At 49.0% G+C, this 22,489-nt stretch overlaps 1 non-coding gene across 1 annotated transcript; it reads left to right on the plus strand.

The window, feature by feature from the left end:
* Positions 1–9,685: 9,685 nt before the first annotated feature.
* Positions 9,686–9,758, plus strand: TRNAR-CCU (transfer RNA arginine (anticodon CCU)). The gene has a single exon. It is a non-coding gene; the product is annotated as a tRNA-Arg (tRNA).
* The last annotated feature ends 12,731 nt before the right edge of the window (positions 9,759–22,489 follow it).

The raw sequence follows: 22,489 nt of genomic DNA on the forward strand, positions 1-22,489 counted from the left end.
TTCCGCTATACTCCTTTCAATGGTGTGTTCTACTGCAAGCTAGAGTAAAAGCTCTAATGAAAGGAACGCCAGTGCATCGCCCGCACATCGCCCTCGTGGCCTAACGGATAAGGCATCGGTCTCCTAAACTTGGTATTACGGGTTCGAGTCCCGCAAAAGGTGGGATATTCTTTTTCATTACGAAAGGGTTTCTGATACAGTTTTCTTCCAGGAAGCAAAGCATGTGCATTTCCGTTTCTCCTATATTCCTTTCGATGGTGTGTTCTACTGTAGCCTAAAGTAAAAGCGCTAATGAAAGGAACGCCAGTGCATCGTTCGCATATCGCCTTCGTGTTCTAACGGATAAGGAATCGGTCTTTTAAACCGGGGATATCGGGTTCCAGTCCCGCCGAGAGTGGGTTATCCTTTTTTATTAACAAAGGGTTTCTCCCACAGTTTTCTTGCTTGAACCAAAGCATATGCATTTCCTTTTCCCTTATATTTCTTCCGATGGTGTGTTTTACTGTAACCTAGAGTAAAAGCGCTATTGGATGGAACGCCTGTGCATCGGTCGCACATTGCTCGGTGGCGATAGACGATTTGAAACGTGGGAAATCTCCCGGGCCCGACGGACTAGGAGCCGATTTTTATAAGGCGTTCAAGTACGAAGTAGCCCCTATACTGGCTGCAGTTTTAGACGATGCATATGAGCGCAAACGACTACCACCTTCATTCCTGTCCACACACACAGTTCTTATCCCGAAAACAGATGATCGCGACACATTAAAGCGGGTAACAGCATATCACCCTATCAGCTTAGCGAACGTCGACTATAAGATATTCATGAAAGTGTTGGCTAAAAGACTGCAAACAGTAGTGAAAGATATAGTTGGACCACACCATACGTGCGGTATCAAGGAACGAACCATTTTCACGAACATTCATACGGCGAGAAGCATACTAGAGTGTTGTGACGTATTGTGCAAGAAGGTCGCAATGCTCCAGTTGGATCTGGAAAAGGCGTTCGACCGGGTACCGCACGACATACTATTTGCCATTCTGGAGTACGTGAACGTAGGATCTGTTATCATGGAAGGTGTCGCAATGGCGTACAGGGGTTGCACGACAAGGTTGATAATAAATAAGTCAGTAGGAGAGCTTATCGAAGTGCAGCGGTCGGGGCGCCAGGGGTGCCCACTATCGCCGTTACTTTTCGCTTTATATATTGAGCCCTTGTGCCTCAGCGTAATACGGGCTAACTGTATCAATGGCTTTAAAATGCAGCAAGCGGAGGTAAAACTACTCGCTTATGCGGACGGCATCGCGGTGTTTTGTGGGGACCACGCCAGTATCATGAAAACTGTGGAAATTGTGAAGCGTTATTGTGTTACTAGTGGCAGTGCAGTTAACTGGGGCAAGAGCCTCGGAATCTGGCATGGAGCATCGACAATGAAACCCAGTACCTTTGCCAACATTCAATGGATTTCCACTCTCACGAAATACCTAGGCGTTCCGTTAGAGTTTTACCGGGACAGTGAACCATACTGGCAGAACCAAGTTTCGGAAATGCGTGGAAGGACTGAGAAGACAAAAGGCTCGGAATTGTCTATGTTTGCACGTACCACGGTGTGTAATGTGTTTTTCATTACTAAACTTTGGTATGTGTTGAGTGTTTTGCACTGCTCACGCATTAACATACAAAAGCTCCACAGAATTCTGGCTGTTTTTGTTTGGCGATCGAGTTGGGAGAGGACAAGCCGCACCAACTTGTTCCGACGTGTACGTGATGGAGGTCTTAGCCTGTCGCACTTATTCCTGAGGCAAATAGTGAACCGGTTCTGCTTCCTTGGGGATGTGAAGGACCCCTTTTTGCGCACTGTATTACAGCTCAGACTTTGCAAACTTGTGCCGGACTTTGTGGTATCCACCGAATGTATTGAAGGCGGGGTTTTCGGTTTTTTGAAGGAGGTTGTGATGGCTTATAAGTTCTTGCGTGCTCGATTCTCATGCGAATATCTGGCGGGAGTGAAACGAAGGAAGCTATACAAAGATCTTGTGGATATACTACTCCCCGTGCCTTTGTATCGCACAATATATAGTGCCAAGTCTGGAAGTGATGTCCTGAAGCGTGTCAAACATATGTATGTAGCTCCAGGAGCCAAGTCATTTTTCTTCAGATTGCTCACCGGGACACTAGAGGTAAAAACATGGCTACAGGAAAAAGGAATGTATGTACCATGGGGAGTGCACTGTTTTTTATGCAGAAAGCCCGAAACCATTGAGCACGTCTTCTTAGAATGCTGGGAAGGCGTGTTCTTCTGGGATATATTACAAAGAACGCTAAAGAAAGACCTCCCTTTAGACCCACAAGGAATTCGTTACCTAACTGTGGGCAACGAAGAAGGTGTCCCGTTTGATGCTGTTATGCTACTGGGTTTGCACTGCATATGGAAGGCCTGCATGGCCGCACGACATATAGATATAGATGCAAGATCGTCACAAGAGTACTTCCGCGAATCAGTGGGCAGGTTCCTGGAAGCACATAAATCTTTAGATCCGATACCTGAATGGGTATCGAGGATCGAGCCACTCATGAACATGAGACGATTTTAGCCATTACACGCCAGCCAAAGTTTGGTGTCTCCTTTTACCCATGCCCATTCTATGTCTTATGTGCCTGGCATTATTACTTGTGTTCCCTTACTGTATTTGTGTTTCTATGTGTACGTCTAAGCAGGCAATAAAGAAAAAAAAATGTAGCACATTGCTCTTGTGGCCTAACGAATAAGGCATCGGTCTTCTAAACGGGGGATTGCGGGTTCGAGTCTCGCCGAGGGTGGAATATATTTTTTCATTAACAAAGGGTTTCTGCTACAGTTTTCTTGCTTGAACCAAAGCATATGCATTTCCCTTTCTTCTATATTCCTTTCGATGGTTTGTTCTACTGCAACCTAGAGTAAAATGGATAATGAAATGAACGCCAGTGCATCGCCTGCACATGGCCCTCGTGGCCTAACGAATAAGGCGCCGGTCTTCTAAACCGGGGATATCGGGTTCCAGTCCCGCCGAGGGTGGGTTATCCTTTTTTATTAACAAAGGGTTTCTCCCACAGTTTTCTTGCTTGAACCAAAGCATATGCATTTCCCTTTCTCCTCTATTCCTTTCGATGGTGTGTTCTACTGCAACCTAGAGTAAAATGGATAATGAAATGAACGCCAGTGCATCGCCTGCACAATGCCCTCGTGGCCTAACGAATAAGGCGCCGGTCTTATAAACGGGGGATTGCGGGTTCGAATCTCGCCGAGGGTGGGATATCCTTTTTCATTAACAAAGGGTTTCTGCTACAAATTTCTTGCTTGAACCAAAGCATATGCATTTCCTTTTCCCTTATATTTCTTCCGATGGTGTGTTTTACTGTAACCTAGATTAAAAGCGCTAATGAAAGGAACGCCTGTGCATCGGTCGCACATCGCTCTTGTGGCCTAAAGAATAAGGCATCGGTCTCCTAAACAGGGAATTTCGGGTTGGAGTCCCGCCGAGAGTGGGATATCTTTTTTCATTACCAAGGGTTTTTGCTACAGTTTGCTTGCTTGAACCAAAACATGTGCGTTTTCTTCTCCCCTATACTCCTTTCGATGGTGTTTTCTACTGCAACCTAGAGTAAAATGACTAATGAAATGAACGCCAGTGCATCGCCTGCACATGGCCCTCGTGGCGTAACGAATAAGGCATCGGTCTTCTAAACGGGGGATTGCGGGTTCGAGTCTCGCCAAGGGTGGGATATCCTGTTTCATTAACAAAGGGTTTCTGCTACAGTTTTCTTGCTTGAACCAAAGCATATGCATTTCCTTTTCTCCTATGTTCCTTTCGATGGTGTGTTCTATTGTAACCTAAAGTAAAAGCGCTAATGAAAGGAACGCCAGCGCATCTCTCGCACATCGCCCTCGTGGCCTAACGGATAAGGCATCGGTCTTCTAAATCGGGGATGGCGGGTTCGAGTGCCGCCAAGCGTGGGTTATTCTTTTTCATTACCAAGGGTTTGTCCTACAGTTTTCTTGCTTGAAAGAAAGCACATGCGTTTCCTTTTCCCCTATAATCCTTTCGATGGTGTTTTCTACTGCAACCTAGAGTAAAATGGCTAATGAAAGGAACGCCAGTGCATCGCTCGCAGATCGCCCTCGTGGCCTTACGGATAAGGCATTGGTATTCTGAATCGGGAATTGCGGGTTCAAGTCCCGCTGAGGGTGGGTTATCCTCTTTCATTAACAAAGGGTTTCTGCTACAGTTTTCTTGCTAGAAGCAAAGCATATGCGCTTCTTTTCTTCTATATTCCTTTCGATGGTGTGTTTTAGTGTATCTAGAGTAAAAGCTCTTATGAAAGGAACGCCAGTGCATCGCTCGCACATCGCCCTCGTGGCCTAACGGAAAATGCATCGGTCTTCTAAACGGGGGATTGCGGGTTCGAGTTTCACCGAGTGTGGGTTATCCTTTCTTATTAACAAAGGGTTTCTGCTACAGTTTTCTTGCTTGAATCAAAGCATGTGCATTTCTTTTTCCCCTATATTCCTTTCGATGGTGTGTTCTAATGTAACCTAGAGTAAAAGCGCTAATGAAAGGAACGCCAGTGCATCGCCTGCACATCACCTTCGTGGCCTAAATTCTATTTCCGGCTTTCGAGCGATACGGTCGCGGAATGTTCGGCTCCGACGGAGCTGTTTCAGCGGCCTGAACGTGCCGCGGTAACAAGGTTTTTGCGCCTAGCGCCGACGATTATCAGGTGATTCTGCCCAATCTGCCTTCCGGACGTATCGCTGCGAACACCGTTCTCATGCATGGTGATCCGAGAGCCCGGTCTTACCGCGTCGAAGATTACCGGGACACTTTGGCCAAGCTTGGTGCACTCGACGACGTTTTGTGTTGGGGCGTATCAAATGAACCACGTATGGGTTGTGACACTGACAAGTGCTGAGGCTGCTCGGAAGTTGCTCTCCGCCGTCGATGTGAAGGTAAAGGATCGCCCATGTTTGCTCATTGACCCAAATAACCGCGATGTTCGCTTGAAGCTTCACTGGTTGCTGCACGGCGTGACCGATGAAGACGTGCGTGTTGCCTTGACTCCATATGGGAAAGTATTCGAAGTGAAGCGGGAGAAGTGGCGAGCACCGAGCATCACTGAAAAGCGCTCGACGACGCGGTCTGTGGGACTAAAGCTGCACTCCGACGTCAAGGCGGATGACATTCCGCACCAGCTCAACATTACCGGAGAGTTGACTCTCGTTGTCGTTCCTGGCCGTGCACCGTTGTGCCTACGGTGCAAGTGTACCGGTCACATACGTCGCGACTGCCGAGTACCCCGCTGCAGTCGTTGTCGCCGCTTCGGCCACGAAGACGACGACTGCACGAAGACATATGCCAGTGTGACCGGACCAGCGCAGGAAAGTGACGCACTGGAGCACCTCATGGACGAAGCAGACTCGGAAGAAACAGCAGGAGTTAACCAAAACTCTGCTGTGGAAGATGGGTCGTCATGCTGTCAAGAAGAAGGCGTGTGTGAAGCACCAGGTAAGCCCGACGCCGGGCTTCCATTCGAAGGCGTAGGAGAAAGCAGTGAAAAGGTGGATGCAAGCAGCACCGGCGACACGTTTCTTGGCTTAGCAGACGAGACCCCCTCCGATGCTGAACCGTTGACTGGGATTGAAAGCGACAGTGGCACTGTGACGGGGAAGCGTCCCCGTGACGAAGGGAAAAAAGACAAGGCACCACTGCAGCCTCGCCGGACGAACCACCCGCCAAAACGACTCCCGCTCGGCGGCCTCTCATTCGGACACGGCCAAACATTTCATCGGAGCGTAAGACGGCGGAAACGCCGCCTTCGCCACCTTAAGGACAGTACTGGGACAAGACGTTCAGGAGGGAATTGCAGTTGTAAGGTAAGCGCCATGCCCCAGCACTTTTCGTAGCCTTACAATGGCGCAAATAGAAAATTCAATCCGTGTGGCCACTTTAAATGTGCGTGGTCTGGCCTCACGGAGAAAACAGTGTCAGCTTTATCGACTAGTAAGTGACCTCGACCTTGACATACTGGCAGTTCAAGAGACTAATGTCCATGGCGACGATGAAACTGGGGGCATGGTGCGCCAATTCTTGCTGCGGTATTCTGCTATAGCTAGCCATGCCATAGGGACTTCTTCCGGCTGCGTGTTGTTCGTTAGACAGAGTCAAGGTGCTAAAAAAGAAGCCTCAACGTCATGTACGTCTGGTCGGCTCATTGTTTGTGATCTTTTGTTTTCGGGATCGGAATTGCGCGTAATATGCTTGTACGCACCGACTGTCACTGACGAAAGGCGCACAGTTTTCGAACAACTAAAGCAGTATACCAAATGTAATAGGCTCCTAGTCATTATTGGCGATTTCAACAGCGTCCTTTCAGCCAAAGACAAAACTAGCGAACGACATTACAGGGATGCAAGTACCGCTGTCTTAAGCGATACAGTAAGAGAACAGGGTTTGGAGGATGTGGCTGAATGTCTCGGTGGTGGCCAGACTATGCAGTACACCCACTTACAGGCAGCCAGCAACGCCCGACTAGATACGGCGTACGTGAGTGTTGAATTGGTACCGCTTTGCAAGGCATACCGTGTTAACGTCGTTTTATTTAGTGACCACTGCTTGGTCAGCTTTGTAGTAGCTAGCACGAAAGAAACGAAAAGGGCCTTCGAGTGGCAACTATGGAAATTGAATTCGAATCTGCTGAGTTATGAAACATTCATGGAGGAAGTAATGACGGAAGTTGAAGAAGTAAAAGTTCGCAGTAAAAAGACGTTTAGAGAAAAATAGAAGAACTTCAAGCAGGTCGTTAAATTGAAGGCTTTGGAGTGCTCTAACGCTATAGGCAAAGAAAAAAGAGCAGAAGAAAAGCACATGCGCAGAAACTTGGAAAAATTGCTCCTCGAAGAATGTAGAATGCCCGGCAAGTTTATTGAAGATATTCGCGCATTGAAATGTAAAATTGAGCGGTCTGATATCGAAAGATACCGCGGTGCTATGGTTCGGGCAAGAGCCGAGCGACTGATAGTGACAGAAACACCGTCAAAAAGGGCGTTGCGCTCAGAAAAGTGGCATGCGCGACATAATCAGATAACAGAAATCGAACACGAGGGTGAAGTCTGTGATGTCGCAGATGTTATCGAGCGTGCTTTCTTTGAGCACTTCAATGGTTTATTCGCCGCCAGCTCAGTTGATGTCGATCGCTTTAAAAAAGATTTTTTACCGCTGATGCCAAAGCTTGACAATAATAGAAAAGAAATATTGGAGGAACCCTTTTCGGAAGAGGAAGTTAACAGTGCCATTGAAAGTATGCATCCGGGGAAATCGCCTGGCCCTGGCGGTCTGACTTCCGCCTTTTATAAGTGTTTCAAGTTGGAAATAAGACCAGTCTTAGTCGACGTTTATAATGAGGCATCCTTTTCATCATCTCACACTGTTCTTATACCAAAATCAGAAAACCCCGTTGCACTGCGCAGAGTAAATTCTTACCGCCCAATCTGCCTCGCTAATGGATTTTACAAGATATTCATGAAAATCCTAGCTAAAAGGTTACAAACAGTCATTACGAAGCTCGTGGGGCCGCATCGGACGTGCGGCATTAAAGGTCGAACTATCCTCACTAATATACACGCAGCCCGGAGCATCCTCGAATGTTGCGACGCTATTGGTGCGCGAGTCGCAATGCTGCAAATCGACCTCGAGAAGGCTTTTGACAGGGTGTATCATGAAATTCTGCTGTGCATCCTAGATTATGTGAATTTAGGGAAAATAATCAAAGAGGGGGTTGCCATGGCGTACCAGGACTGCTCAACGCGGCTAATCGTTAACAAGGTGGTGGGGAAGCACATCCCAGTCAAGCGTTCGGTCCGTCAGGGTTGTCCTCTCTCACCACTATTGTTTTGTTTGTACATAGAGTCATTTTGTTTGAGTGTCATAGAGAATGACCGTGTCTGTGGGTTTAACCTGCACGAGGTTGCATTCCGGCTGTTGGCTTATGCGGACGATATTGCCATTTTTTGCGCGGACTCTGACAGCATAGCAGATGCTGTCAAATGCGTTACTAACTTCTTTGCTGCAAGTGGCAGCGCTGTAAACTGGGGAAAATGCCTTGGCTTTTGGAACGGTGACTGGGCAAAAACCCCAGACAGTTTTGCCAGCATAAGGTTTGTTAAGACACTGGTGAAATACTTGGGTGCCGCTCTCGAATGCTACAAAGACAGCGATTCGTACTGGAGGAGCCAAGTGGATAACCTGCGGGAAAGAGTGAACAAGTGGAATGGCTGGAATTGGTCTATATTTTCTAAAGCCACAATTTGCAACATAGTCTTAGTGAGTAAAATTTGGTATAGCTTACAAGTTTTACATTGTTCAAGGGTAAACATCCAAAAATTTCCCCGTGTGTTCGCTGTGTTCATGTGGGAATCGTCTTGGGAAAGATCGAGTCGGACCAATTTATTCCTTCGAGTGCGAAATGGAGGACTGGGCTTGTCGCATTTGTTTTTCCGACAGGTAGTCAATCGATTTTGTTTCTTTAGAGACGTCGACAACCCATTCCTTCGCACTGTCTTTCAACTTCGCCTGGGGCAACACTTGCCCAATATGGTTTTATCAACCTGCAGCGTACCTGGTGGCGTTTATGGCTTTCTCCGCGAAGTTGTACTTTCTTGTAGGTTTCTGTCAGTGCGGTTCTCAATTGATTACGTGAGTCAAGTGAGAATAGTCCGACGTAAAAAGTTGTACAAGGACCTATGTTTTGTGTTTTTACCAGTGCCTTTGTATCGGTTCCTTTACAATGTATGCCATGGCCACACTGTATAAAGAGCTTCAAGGCGATGAAAATACCGCCAGGTGCTAAGAATTTCTTTTTTAAATTACATACCGGTACGCTGACCGTCAAAACCTGGATGGCTGCAAAGGGGTTTTACGTTCCTTGGGGCACGCATTGCATAATATGCAGAAAGGAGAAGACAATTGAGCATGTATTCCTTGACTGCTGGGATGCTGTCTTTCTTTGGGACGTGCTCCAGCGCACGATCAAAAAAGATTTCCCCCTTGATGCACATGGCATCCGCTAGTTGCAAATACAAAGTGACGATGGTACCCCATATGATATGATAATGCTCACGGCTCTTCATAGCATTTGGAAATCCAGGATGGCAGCCATGAACTTTGATGTAGGTGCACGAGCGCCCACCCAGTATTTCAAAGAAAATAAGAAATTTTGTGGATGAACAAAAGTTGCAGGAATTCCCGCCAGAGTGGTTGCCGCACGTCGAATTACTATCGATGATAAAAATATTTTAACAGATGCGTGGCGACATCATTTGAGCCACGGTTTATACAATGTTTTGTGTTGTGTTGTGTAATTATCTGTTAATATGTGTATTGTTTACTCGAGCCGAAGACAGGCAATAAAGAAAAAAAAGCCCTCGTGGCCTAACGCATAAGACATCGGTCTTCTAAACCGGGGAGTGCGGGTTCGCGTCCCGCCGAGGGTGGGTTAACCTTTTTCGTTAACAAAGCATTTCTGCTACAGTTTTCTTGCTTGAATGAAAGCATATTAGTTCCTTTTCCCCTATATTTCTTTCGATGGTGTGTTCTACAGTAACCTAGAGTATATGTGCTAATGAAAGGAACGCCAGTGCATCGCTCGCACAACGCCCTCGTGGCCTAACGGATAAGGCATCGGTCTCCTAAACCGGGGATTGCGGGTTCGAGTCCCGCCGAGGGTAGGCTATTTTTTTCCATTCACAGAAAGGGTTTCTGCTACAATTTTCTTGCTTGACGCAAAGCATATGCGTTTTCTTTCCATTATATTTCTTTTGATGGTGTGTTCTACTGTAACCTAAAGTAAAAACGCTAATAAAACAAACGCCAGAGCATCACTCGCAAATCGCGCTCGTGGCCTAACGGATTCTGCTTCTGGACGCCGGTTGGTGCAGACGCAGGATGAAAAGCTCATCCCGAGCAGCGACAGCGGCCGACGCCGGCCGCGGTACAGCGTCTCCCCTCATTCCAAAGAACTACAGGATTATTCTGCCTTCGTTGCCATCAGGTGAAGCGATGCGTCGAGCAGTAGCTCTACACTGCGACGTCAGCGGCCGACCGTACCGCATCGACGACTTCAGGAAACCTCTCAAAGATTTAGGCGTCATACAGCAAGTAAGTGGCATCGGAGCATATCGGATGTCGCACGTGTGGCTATTGAACATGAAGACCGTGGAAGCAAAGAAAGCGCTGACAGACGCAGGCGTTCTCAAAGTTAAAGACCGGGTATGTCTCGTCATTGACCCGACGCGGCAAGAGGTTAAAATGAAATTGCACTGGCTAGCGTTCGATGTTACAAAAGACGCTATTCGACGTGCCTTCTATGAATACGGCGACATCAAGGAGGTGACCGATGGAGAGACGAGGTTTTGAGGGAGTTGATGCACTGGCGTGCGAGTGATGCACGCCAGTGCATCACTCGCACATCGCCTGCGTGGCCCATTCTTCTTCCGGCAGCGCAAGCGAACTGACGCAGAATCATGAGCTCCGACGGAGCGGCGATAGCGGCTCACGCCGGCCGCGGAAACAGGGATGATGCAGATGATAAGAACTACGATATCGTGCTGCCTACGTTGCCGAACAGCAGTGTTGCACTGAACAGTTGTTTTTGCACGGCGATGTGCGTGAAAGGCCCTACAGAGTCGAGGATTTCTGGGACGCCCTCGCATCAGTTGGTGTGCTTCCGGACGTTGTGGCGTTGGACGCATACCAAATTAACCACGTGTGGGCGGTGACCTTGAACACCAGTGAAGCCACCAAGAAACTGGCTGCGCTTAAGGAACTGAAAGTGAAAGGCCGCCGGTGTATCATTTTGGATCCAAAAGACCAGCAAGTAAAGCTTCACCTCTACTGTATGCTTCACGGCGTCTTGGACGAAGATATTCGCACGGCTTTTGCGGCCTTTGGCAACGTCACCGAGGTGACTCGAGAGCATTTCCGGGTCCAAGGTATGAAGGAAAAGGGCTCAACCACAAGTACCGTCCTGCTGAAGTTGAAGCCCGGATACAAAGTGGACGACCTTCCCCACCAAGTCCGAGTTGTAGGGGAGTTGGCCCTCGTTGTGGTGCCCGGACGAGCCATGCAGTGCCTACGATGTCATGGCGCGGGATACGTCCGCCGAGACTGCTAGGTGCCCCGGTGCTCCAAGTGCCGCCGTTATGGTGATGCGGACGCGGACTGCGTATGTACCTACGTGTTGTTGACCGGACAAACGAAGGCGGACGACCGGGAGAAAATGATGGGTGTCGTCGAGGCAGAAGAGGCGGCTCGGGGCACCAACGAGGCCACAAAGCAGGCCGGACCTCAAGACTCGTTGGCGCCTTTCTGCGGTGAAGCCCCGAAAAGGAACACCCTGGTGGACCAAGAAGCGCAAGGCGACTCGGCAGGGTCAACCAGCCGGTGGCACAGGCTCTGCCTGCAGCTTTGAGAGTTGACACTGGCAAGGGTGACACACTAACCCTACCAGAAACGGCGGGCGACACAACCATGTCATCCGTTGTGACGATGAAAGCCCCCGAAAACTCAACAGCACCCAAAGTCGGCGAGCGCAAGGATGCCAACGAGCTACCCCTGGAGAAGGGTGGCGTTCAAGCACCGACCAACGTCGCCGCGACTCCCAAACGCCCCACCCCCCAGCCAGCAATGACAGTGCTGAAACGGCCACGCCTGGGCTCGAGAAACCGCCAGCAAAGACTTTGCAAGGACGGCGGCCGTCTATTCGACCGCGTCCCAATATTCCGGCTGATAAGCGCGGCGGCAACTTCGAGCCAGTCGGGCAGTCAACAGCTTCGCCGGACGGCACCGCCGGCGATGGTATGGTCTAGCAATAGGCTAGACGCAAATGGTGAGCACAATACTGCCGGTTTCCTTTCTTATCTTCAAAATGGCGCCTGCTTTTCCGTTGAATGTCACCACTCTTAACATCAGAGGACTAGCAGGTAAACGAAAACAAAGCCAGCTTTACCGTCGCGTAACGGAGCGCGACGTTGACGTGTTAGCGGTACAGGAAACGATAGTTGGTGGCGATGCAGAGACGGGCAGCCTGGTGCAACTGTTTGCGTCAAGGTTTTTTGTTGTAGTTAGCCACTCGGTGGGCACATCGGCTGGCTGTGTACTTTTTGTTAAAAAGTTGCCTGGGCTTGAAGTGAACGCCCATTTTTCGTGTGAAGCGGGTCGATGTGCTTTTCTTGACTTTGCTCTGAATAACACCGAGTGGCGGGTCGTGTGCGTGTACGCGCCCAACAGGGTTGAAGAAAGGGCACAGTTTTTTTTCGGCCTTGAGCAACACCTCTGTGTGGAAAAGAAATTACTAGTGCAGGGCGATTTAATTGCGTACTGAGCACACACGACAAAACAAGCACTCGGGGTTACAGATATAAGAGTACCGACATCTTGACTAGTATTATCGCCAAATGGGACGTCGAGGATGTAGCGGAGTGTAATACAGGCACACGTGCGGTCAAGTACACGCGTTTTGAAGGTCCTAGCTATGCAAGACTTGACCGCATTTACGTTTCCATCGACATCCCACCAGAATGCACTAGTTATGATGTCATCCCTGTGTCTTTTTCCGATCACTGTTTAGTCTTCTGCTTTATCGGTATTACAAAGCGAAATAAGTCATTCTCATGGGAACTGTGGAAATTGAACGATAACCTTCTGCATGACGACATTTATAATCCAGAAGTGAAAGTAGAAATTAGTAAAATCAGCCCCAGCGAAAAGATGCACCTTTGGCAACAGTGGGAACTTTGCAAAGAAAAGCTTAAACTTAAAGCAATAAATAGGGTCACGAGCATTCGCTACGAGGCAAAAAATAGGGAGACTGAGTTGAGGGTGTTACTCGACAAGGTACTGATGCATGAGTGCCGAGCGCCGGGAAAGTGGAGTGAAGATATCAGAAAAGTAAAAGAAAAAGTTAGAGCAGCTGGGTGAAGAGCGTTATCGGGGCGCGCTGGTTAGGGCAAGGGCGGAGGACACTGCAGCAGGCAAAATGCCGTCGAAACGCGCTCTAGGCTTGGAAAAAGCCCACGTGGAAAGAAACTGCGTACGCGAGATAGAGCGGAGCGGCACCCTATTAGCTGATACTAAAAGCATCACAAGAGCTTTCACGGACCATTATCGCGAGTTTTTCGCATTGCACGACGCAAATTTAGTGAGCTTCCAGACTGAATTTCTGCCGTTGTTACCCCGTCTGGATGACGATAGAAAAGAGAGCTTGAAGCGTGCAATAACTGGGACTGAAGTAGAAGCTTATATAGACAAGGTAAACCCAGGGAAGTCACCCGGTCCGGACGGCTTCACAGCTGCCTTTTATAAAGAGTTTAAGCACGAAATTAGCCCTATTTTGACAGGAATATTTAACAAAGCCTACAAATTAAATACCTTGCCGCCATCATACAGGACGTCCCATACAGTTGTGATACCGAAAACAGAGGATTCACGTAAACTGAAAGCTGTCTCTGCGTATTGTCCTTTAGCACTAACAAACGTAGACTATAAAATCTACGTGAAGGTATTAGCACGTAGATTACTGGCAGTGATAAAGGACATCGTGGGGCCGCACCAAACGTGCGGCATCAAAGGGCACTCCATCGCCTTAAATATTCACAAAGCTCGCAGCGTTTTAGTTTTCTGTGATTATTCCGATGAAAAAGTTGCCATATTGCAGATTCATCTAGAAAAAGCCTTTGATTGGGGTGATCACCAAATTTTGTTTTCAGTGTTAAACCATGTTAACGTCGGTTCTGTTCTTTGCGAGGGAGTGACCCTGGCGTACAGGGACTGCATGACGAGGTTGATTGTGAATAAGAATCTGGGGGCACCCATTAACGTGCAGCGTTCGGTTCGTCAGGGTGGCCCCCTCAGCCCTTTGTTCTTTTGTATATATATATATAGAAATGCTGTGCTTGAAAATAATCAACAACAAAGAAATTCGCGGTTTTGATTTGCAGGCAGCTGAAGTCAAGCTGCTGGCGTATGCAGATGATGTCGCTATTTTCTCAAAGGATCAAGACAGTATAAACAAGCTGTTGGTATTGTGCGTACTTTCGGTCAAGCTACTGGGAGTGGTGTTAACTGGTCAAAATGTTTGGGGCTCTGGCATAAATTGTGGCCAACGAAGCCAGACCACTTCGCTAACGTGCCTTGGGCAATGATCCCAGGCAAGTACTTAGGCGTCCCGCTTGGCGCATATCGTGACAGCGACCAGTTTTGGAAAGGCTAAATTAAGGACACAGAGGAAACAGGGGAGAAGTGGAAAGGAGGCGTGTTGTCGATTTTTGCCAGAGCCACCGTTTGCAACCTATTTTTTATAAGCAAGTATGGTACATCATGCAGGTACTACACTGTTCAAGGACGAATGTGCAAAAGTTCTACAGAATATTCGCCATCTTTGTGTGGGCCTCGGGATGGGAACGCTGCAGCCGTACTAATTTGTTTCGAAGAGTGAAAGATGGAAGACTTTGGTTAGGTCACCTATTTCTACGGCAGCTAGTTATTCGGTTTTTGTTTTTTCGAGACGTTACTGGTCCCTTCCTGCGCACCCTATGTCAATTGCGACTAGGCAGACATCTGTCGGAATATGTTGTAACCACAGAAGAGAGTGTAGGAGGGACAGGGGGCTATTACAAAGAAATAGTGTCTAGTATGAGATTTTTCAAGTGTACGAATTTCAATAGAATACCTTGCGATTGTTAAACAAAAAGAACTGTATTTCACTGTATGCGACATTGTCTTTCCTATGCAGTTTTACAGGTCATTGTACGGCAAAGGCCCAGGCACAAACGTCTTGAAGAGAGTGAAGAAAATGTATGTACAGCCTAGAGCAAAAACGTTTTTCTTTAAGTTGCATACTGGTACATTGCCTGTGAAAAAAGTTTTGGAAGGAAAACGATGCTAATTGCCCTGGGGCACGCATTGCCTAATTTGTAACTTCCCAGAAACCATAGACCATGTGTTTTTACATTGTTGGGAAGGAGTTTATTTTTGGGATGTGTTGCAAAGAGCTCTTAAGAAAGAATTCCCGTTGAACCCACACGGGATTCGGTTCCTGAGTGTACAGGATGAAGGTGGGCTGCCATTCGACGCAATTATGCTCATGGGCCTCCACTCGTTGTGGCGTTCAAGAATGCAGGCTGTCAATTTCATAAAAATCCACGGCCGGCTCGAGCCCACTTCAGAGAGAGCGTCCACTGGTTTGTTGAGATTCACAGAGCGGTACCGAAACCACCCGACTGGCTCTCAACAGTAGAGCCACTGGTCACGTTACCAGAATTTTGATCCGACGATACCAGCGTCACGCTGGTTACCAGCAATGTCATCGTATGTACGTGGTTCACGGTGCGGTTTTACCATTAGTGTTGTTTGTGTTGTATGTTATGTACCGAAGATAGGTAATAAAGAAAAAAAATTGCCCTTGTCGCCTAACGGATAAGGCATTGGTCTCCTAAACCACGGATTGCTGGTTCGAGCCCGGCTGAGGTTGTTATTTTTTTTCATGCACAGAAGGGGTTTCTGCTACAGTTTCTTGCTTGAAGAAATGCATATGCGCTTCTTTTCCCCTATATTTCTTTCGATAGTGCGTTCCACTGTAACCTAGAGTAAAAGCGCTAATGAAAGGAACGCCAGTGCATCGCTCGCACATCGCCCTCGTGGCCTAACCGATAAGGCATCGGTCTCCTAAAACGGAAATTTTGGGTTCGAGTCCCGCCGAGAGGTAGGTTATTCTTTTTCATTAACAAAAGGGGTTTCTGCTACAGTTTTCTCGCTTGAAGAGAAGCATATGCGCTTCTTTTCCCCTATATTCCATCCGAAGGTGTACTCTACTGCAACCTAAAGTAAAAGCACCAATGTAATAAACGCCAGTGCATCGTTCGCACATCGCCCTCGTAGCCTAACGGATAAGGCATCGGTGTCCTAAACTGGGGATGGCGGCTTCGTGCCCGCCGAGGGTGGGGTTTTATTTTTGATTCACAAAAAAGGGTTTCTTCTACAGATTTTTTTGCTTGAAGAAAAGCATATGCGCTTCTTTTCCCCTATATTTCTTTCGATGGTGTGCTCTACTGTAACCTAGAGTAAAAGCTCTAATGAAAGGAGCGCCAGTGCATCGCTCGCACATCGCCCTCGTGGCCTAATATTCCACTTCCGGCTTTCGAGCGATACAGTCGCGGAATGTTCGGCTCCGACGGAGCGGTTTCAGCGGCCCGAACGGGCCGTGGTAACATGGTTTTTGCGCCTATCGCCGACGATTATCAGGTGATTCTGCCCATTGTGCCTTGCGGATGTATCGCTGCGAATACCGTTTTCATGCATGGTGATCAGAGAGCCCGGCCTTACCGCGTCGAAGATTACCGGGACACTTTGTCCAAGCTTGGTGCGCTCGCCGACGTTTTGGCGTTGGGGGCGTATCAAATGAACCACGTATGGGCTGTGACACTGACGAGTGCTGAGGCTGCTCGGAAGTTGCTCTCCGCCGTCGATGTGAAGGTAAAGGATCGCCCATGTTTGCTCATTGACCCAAATAACCACGAGGTTCGCTTGAAGCTTCACTGGTTGCTGCACGCCGTGACCGATGAAGACGTCCGTGTTGCCTTGACTTCCTATGGAAAAGTATTCGAAGTGAAGCGGGAGAAGTGGCGAGCACCGGGGATCACTGAAAAGGGCTCAAGGACGCGGTCTGTGAGACTAAAGCTGCACTCCGACGTCAAGGTGGATGACATTCCGCACCAGCTCAAGATTGCCGGAGAGTTGACCCTCGTTGTCGTTCCGGGCCGCGCACCGTTGTGCCTACGGTGCAAGAGTACCGGTCACATACGTCGTGACTGCCGAGTACCCCGCTGCAGTCGTTGTCGCCGCTTCGGCCACGAAGACGACGACTGCGCTAAGACATATGCCAGTGTGACCGGACCAGCGCAGGAAAGTGACGCACTGGAGCACCTAATGGACGAAGCAGACTCGGAAGAAACAGCAGGAGTTAACCCAAACTCTGCTGTGGAAAATGGGTCGTCATGCTGTCAAGAGGAGGGCGTGTGTGAAGCACCAGGTAAGACCGACGCCGGGCTTCTATACGTAGACGTAGGAGAAAGCAGTGAAAAGGTGGATGCAAGCAGCACCGGCGACACGTTTCTTGGCTTAACAGACGAGACCCCCTCCGAGGCTGAACCGATGACTGGGATTGAAAGCGACAGTGGCACTGTGACGGGGAAGCGTCCCCGTGACGTAGGGAAAAAAGACAAGGGCACCACTGCTGCCTCGCCGGATGCACCTCCCGCCAAAACGACTCCCGCTCGGCGGCTTCTCATTCGGCCAAGGCCATACATTTCCACGGAGCGCTAGACGGCGGAAACGCCGCCTTCGCCACCTTAAGGACAGTACTGGGACAAGACGTTCCGGAGAAATTGCAGTTGTAAGGTAAGCGCCATGCCCCTGGTTTTTTCGTAGCCTTACAATGGTGCAAATAAATAATTCAATCCGTGTGGCCACTTTAAATGTACGTGGCCTGGCCTCACGGAGAAAACAATGTCAGCTTTATCGACTAGTAAGTGACCTCGACCTTGACATACTGGCAGTCCAAGAGACTAAAGTCCATGGCGACGATGAAACTGGGGGCATGGTGCGCCAATTCTTGCCGCGGTGTTTTGTTATAGTTAGCCATGCCATAGGGACTTCTTCGGCTGCATGTTGTTCGTCAGACAGCCCCGCCACGGTGGTCTAGTGGCTAAGGTACTCGGCTGCTGACCCGCAGGTCGCGGGTTCGAATCCCGGCTGTGGCAGCTGCATTTCCGATGGAGGCGGAAATGTTGTAGGCCCGTGTACTCAGATTTGGGTGCACGATAAAGAACCCCAGGTGGTCAAAATTTCCGGAGCCCTCCACTACGGCGTCTCTCATAATCATATGGTGGTTTTGGGACGTTAAACCCCACAAATCATGTTGTTCGTCAGACAGAGTCTGGGTGCTAAAATAGAAGCCTTAACGTCATGTACGTCTGGTCGGCTCATTGTTTGTGATCTTTTGTTTTCGGGATTGGAATGGCGCGTATTTTGCTTGTACGCGCCGACTGTCACAGACGAAAAACGCATAAAACGCATATTTTTCGAAAAACTAAAGCAGTATACGAAATCTAATAGGCTCCTTATCATTATTGGCGATTTCAACTGCGTCCTTTCAGCCAAAGACAAAACTAGCGAACGACATTACAGGGATGCAAGTACCGCTGTCTTAAGCGATACAGTAAGAGAACATGGTTTGGAGGATGTGGCTGAATGTCTCGGTGGTGGCCAGACTATGCAGTACACCAACTTTCAGGCAGCCAGCAACGCCCGACTAGATAGGGCGTACGTGAGTGTTGAATTGGTACCGCTTTGCATGGCATACCGTGTTAACGTCGTTTTATTTAGTGACCACTGCTTGGTCAGCTTTGTAGTAGCTAGCACGAAAGAAACGAAAAGGGCCTTCGAGTGGCAACTATGGAAATTGAATTCGAATCTGCTGAGTTATGAAACATTCATGGAGGAAGTAATGACGGAAGTTGAAGAAGTAAAAGTTCGCAGTAAAAAGACGTTTAGAGAAAAATAGAAGAACTTCAAGCAGGTCGTTAAATTGAAGGCTTTGGAGTGCTCTAACGCTATAGGCAAAGAAAAAAGAGCAGAAGAAAAGCACATGCGCAGAAACTTGGAAAAATTGCTCCTCGAAGAATGTAGAATGCCCGGCAAGTTTATTGAAGATATTCGCGCATTGAAATGTAAAATTGAGCGGTCTGATATCGAAAGATACCGCGGTGCTATGGTTCGGGCAAGAGCCGAGCGACTGATAGTGACAGAAACACCGTCAAAAAGGGCGTTGCGCTCAGAAAAGTGGCATGCGCGACATAATCAGATAACAGAAATCGAACACGAGGGTGAAGTCTGTGATGTCGCAGATGTTATCGAGCGTGCATTCTTTGAGCACTTCAATGGTTTATTCGCCGCCAGCTCAGTTGATGTCAATCGCTTTAAAAAAGATTTTTTAGCGCTGATGCCAAAGCTTGCCAATAATACAAAAGAAATATTGGAGGAACCCATTTCGGAAGAGGAAGTTAACAGTGCTATTGAAAGTATGCATCCGGGGCAATTGCCCGGCCCTGATGGTCTGACTTCCGCCTTTTATAAGTCTTTCAAGTTAGAAATAACACCGGTCTTTGCCGACGTTTATAATGAGGCATTCGAGCTGAAAATATTAGCCCCGTCCTTTTCATCATCTCACACTGTTCTTATATAAAAATCGGAAGACCCCGTTGCACTGCGCAGAGTAACTTCTTACCGCCCAATCTGCCTCACCAATGAAGATTACAAGATCTTCCACCTTGGAGTTCAAATTGGAGTTCAAATTGTTATACTTGTTACACACTACTACAACGGCTACGAGGGACGAACGGGTGCCACTATAAGGAGCTTCGCCCCTAAAAAACAGTTCTTGTATGACATGAGCAGGTTTCTGAGCAGTTCTTGTTTATGCGTCGAGAGGCTCGAATAATGTCGAAAGCCTGTTGAGGGGCTTGAGTTACTGAAGTAAATTCGGCAGAATCAGTGATCGCGAAAGTGTTGCTGGCTTCCAGTATCTCTTCGATGTACGCAACCGTCGTGTCTTTGCTGACGTGCTTGTGCTTGCTGCTGAAGTTGGTGAGCATCACTATTGCGTTCCCTCTTTGGAGCCAGGCTGGCAATGCAAATTTAGCGGCTGATCAACAGGTGCTGGTTGCCCTCAACGACGCATCACATGTCTGTTTATTCTTGAGTGCCGATGAATATGCTGGAGCGAGGAGGAGAGGCGACTTGATCGTCCAGCACATTTAGGGTGTGCCTTTCTGATGGCATGTGTGGCGGCACTAGTTTTTTTTTGGTATATAGTGTTTGCTTCTTTGATCTCAGGTCGATGACCGCCCTATGAAGGCTTAAGAAGTCCACGCCAACGTGCGCTGGTAGTACGACGAAGCTTGCAGGACAAATATCGCTGTTAACGGTAACTCTGGAAGCACGAATTGCTGCTGGTGTAACTGGGTGACCTCCAGCTCTTGAGGCCTTTTCCGGCGGTCTTAACGTTTTCAACTTCGCGGCGAACGTCTTACTGATGACAAAATAGCTGGCAGTGGTGTCGACGGGAGCTGTGACGCTGTGGTCGTCAACGAGAACGATGAGGTCACTAGTTCATCACTTCGTGTTGCAGTTGAGTCGTAGTGTCGAATCATGGCTATGATGGTTTGTACCGCTGCTTCGACGTTCCATCATGAAGTCGTCTTGTAACAATGACCTTCGGACATCAGAATTACGTTGAGGTTGCAGCGGGTTCTCCAAAATTTTGTCGCAGCGTCGTCATCGGTTGAAGAGGATCGGCAGAGAGACAGACAAGAAGAAGAAGAAACTTTATTGAAGTGTCCTTGCTGGGATCAAAGGTGGCGGGGGGCCAGGAGATGGGCCCCTCTGTAATCCCCTTGCTCAGGCGGTGGCCCGGCATTGAGTCCTGGCGGCGTCTTCAGCCAGCCGGACAGCTCAGAGCTGGTCCTCCGGGCACGTGCTCAGTTCGTCGTACAGCAACCGCACTTTCATTGGTTGCTGCCTTTATTTTTGCGATTACAAGCTAGGCGACCAGCCCCGGTTCGCACCAGTGTCCAACCGTCAGTGAGGCCACATATAGTGGCCGGGTGATGGTGAACGGGGAGAGCTTCAGGGCGTCCATTGCGCTGCTGCGAGGTAGTCGGCGTTGTCACGTGGTCTTTCACCCCACTGTGGACGCTGCGCGTCGGTGGTAAAACCACGCTGTCCTATTTGGTGGTACTGGCCGTGGTGGTAGGTGTGCCCAACTTCGCCGCAGTGGTAGCAAAGAGGTCGGAGGTCGGGGGTGCACCACACGCCGGTTTTTCTAGGAGCGTTGTGCTGGCAGTGGGTGGACGGTATGGCGTCGGCGGTGGTGCCTGGCGGCGGAAATGTGGCAGTTGGGCCTCTTGATGGCGGGGGAACGGTGGGGGAACGTTGTGTCGGGCTACAGCAGCATAGCTACCAGCTTGTGGCAAAGACTGCGCTGGTTCACGTCTCCGGAGAAATGGCTTGAATTCCTGGTGTACGATGTCGGCTGTCGGGACCACGGGATGCTATAAGGCTGGCAACAATTTACGCAGCTATCTTGTACAATCGCTCGTATAGTTTCGCGAAGGTCGTCTGATGTGAGAGCATGAACATCGGGGCTGTCTCTAAAGTTCGCCGATTGTACTGGCGGGTTCGCATTTCTAGCGTCTTCTCGATGGATGTTGCTTCTGACAGGAATTTCTGGACCGTCTTCGGGGGTTTCCACATCAGTACAGTGAAAAGTTCTTGCTTGACCCCTAGCATGAGAAACCGAACTTTCATCTCCTCTAGAATTTCAGGTTCATAGTGGTGAAAGAGTCGCGTCATTTCTTCCACGAAAATTGCCACAATTCATTCGGGAGTTGCACCCTCGTTTCGAGCAACATCGCGCCTATTTTCTTGCAGGCGATGCTCCTGAACGTGTCCAGGAATGTGCCGCGTAAGAGATCCCAGGTGTCAAGGAGAGACTCCGGATTCTTGAACCCGGTCCATACCGCATTTTTCCGATAAAAGTAGACGCGACGGGGCTTCTCTGCCGCGTCTCAGTGGCGGAGGGCGGACACTCGGTAGTATGTCTAGAGCCAAAACTCACAGAAAACCCCCAGAAAATCCACAGAATGACCCACAGAAAATCGGTCGTTTTCTTCGCCGCTGCACCATGTAGAGGGCTGTGGCACAGCAGTTGTCATCGTTGCTGTGGTCCAGGTCATGGCCCTAGCCTTCCGAGCTTTGTTTTGTAGGGGCCCATACCTCGGTGGTAAACCCTGCTGCCTGCGGCTTGTTCGGTGCTCGTGGCTGGCATCGGTGTCTTCTTCGCGACGTGGGCTGGCTTCATTGCTTGACGGGGTGTCAAGTACATGAACGAATAAGCACTTCCACCAGATATCACGAGATTCGCCGCTAGGGGGCCAACGTGAGCGGATGCCTGCAACGTCGGCTCCGGCAAACGGTACGTGCTACTCTTTACCAACCTTTCCTGCGGTCACTAGCCTGTTCGAACAGCGACATAAGGGTCTGAGGAAGACAGAGACGACGCCCATTCCGGGCAAGCTCCGACGTTCTGTGTGCAACAATTCATGAACCGAGACGCTGAGCATCCGAGCTAAGCCTCTCTGAGACTCCGCTCCTTCGTCGACACTGGCAGCAACGCCTCCCGTTATTATGGAAGTAACGGTTGAGGGCCACACCATCTCCGCTGAAGAGCTCCAGGCAGGCAATTGGACACCAGTTCTCTATAAAGCCTATGCGTCTCGACCAGCCTGTTCACAGAAACCACTTTCGCAACCCAACGCTACCGTCAAGGAGACCAACCCGAACG

This window comes from Rhipicephalus microplus, chromosome 2 (genome assembly GCF_043290135.1).
Source record: "Rhipicephalus microplus isolate Deutch F79 chromosome 2, USDA_Rmic, whole genome shotgun sequence".
In the NCBI taxonomy this organism is placed as follows: domain Eukaryota; kingdom Metazoa; phylum Arthropoda; class Arachnida; order Ixodida; family Ixodidae; genus Rhipicephalus; species Rhipicephalus microplus.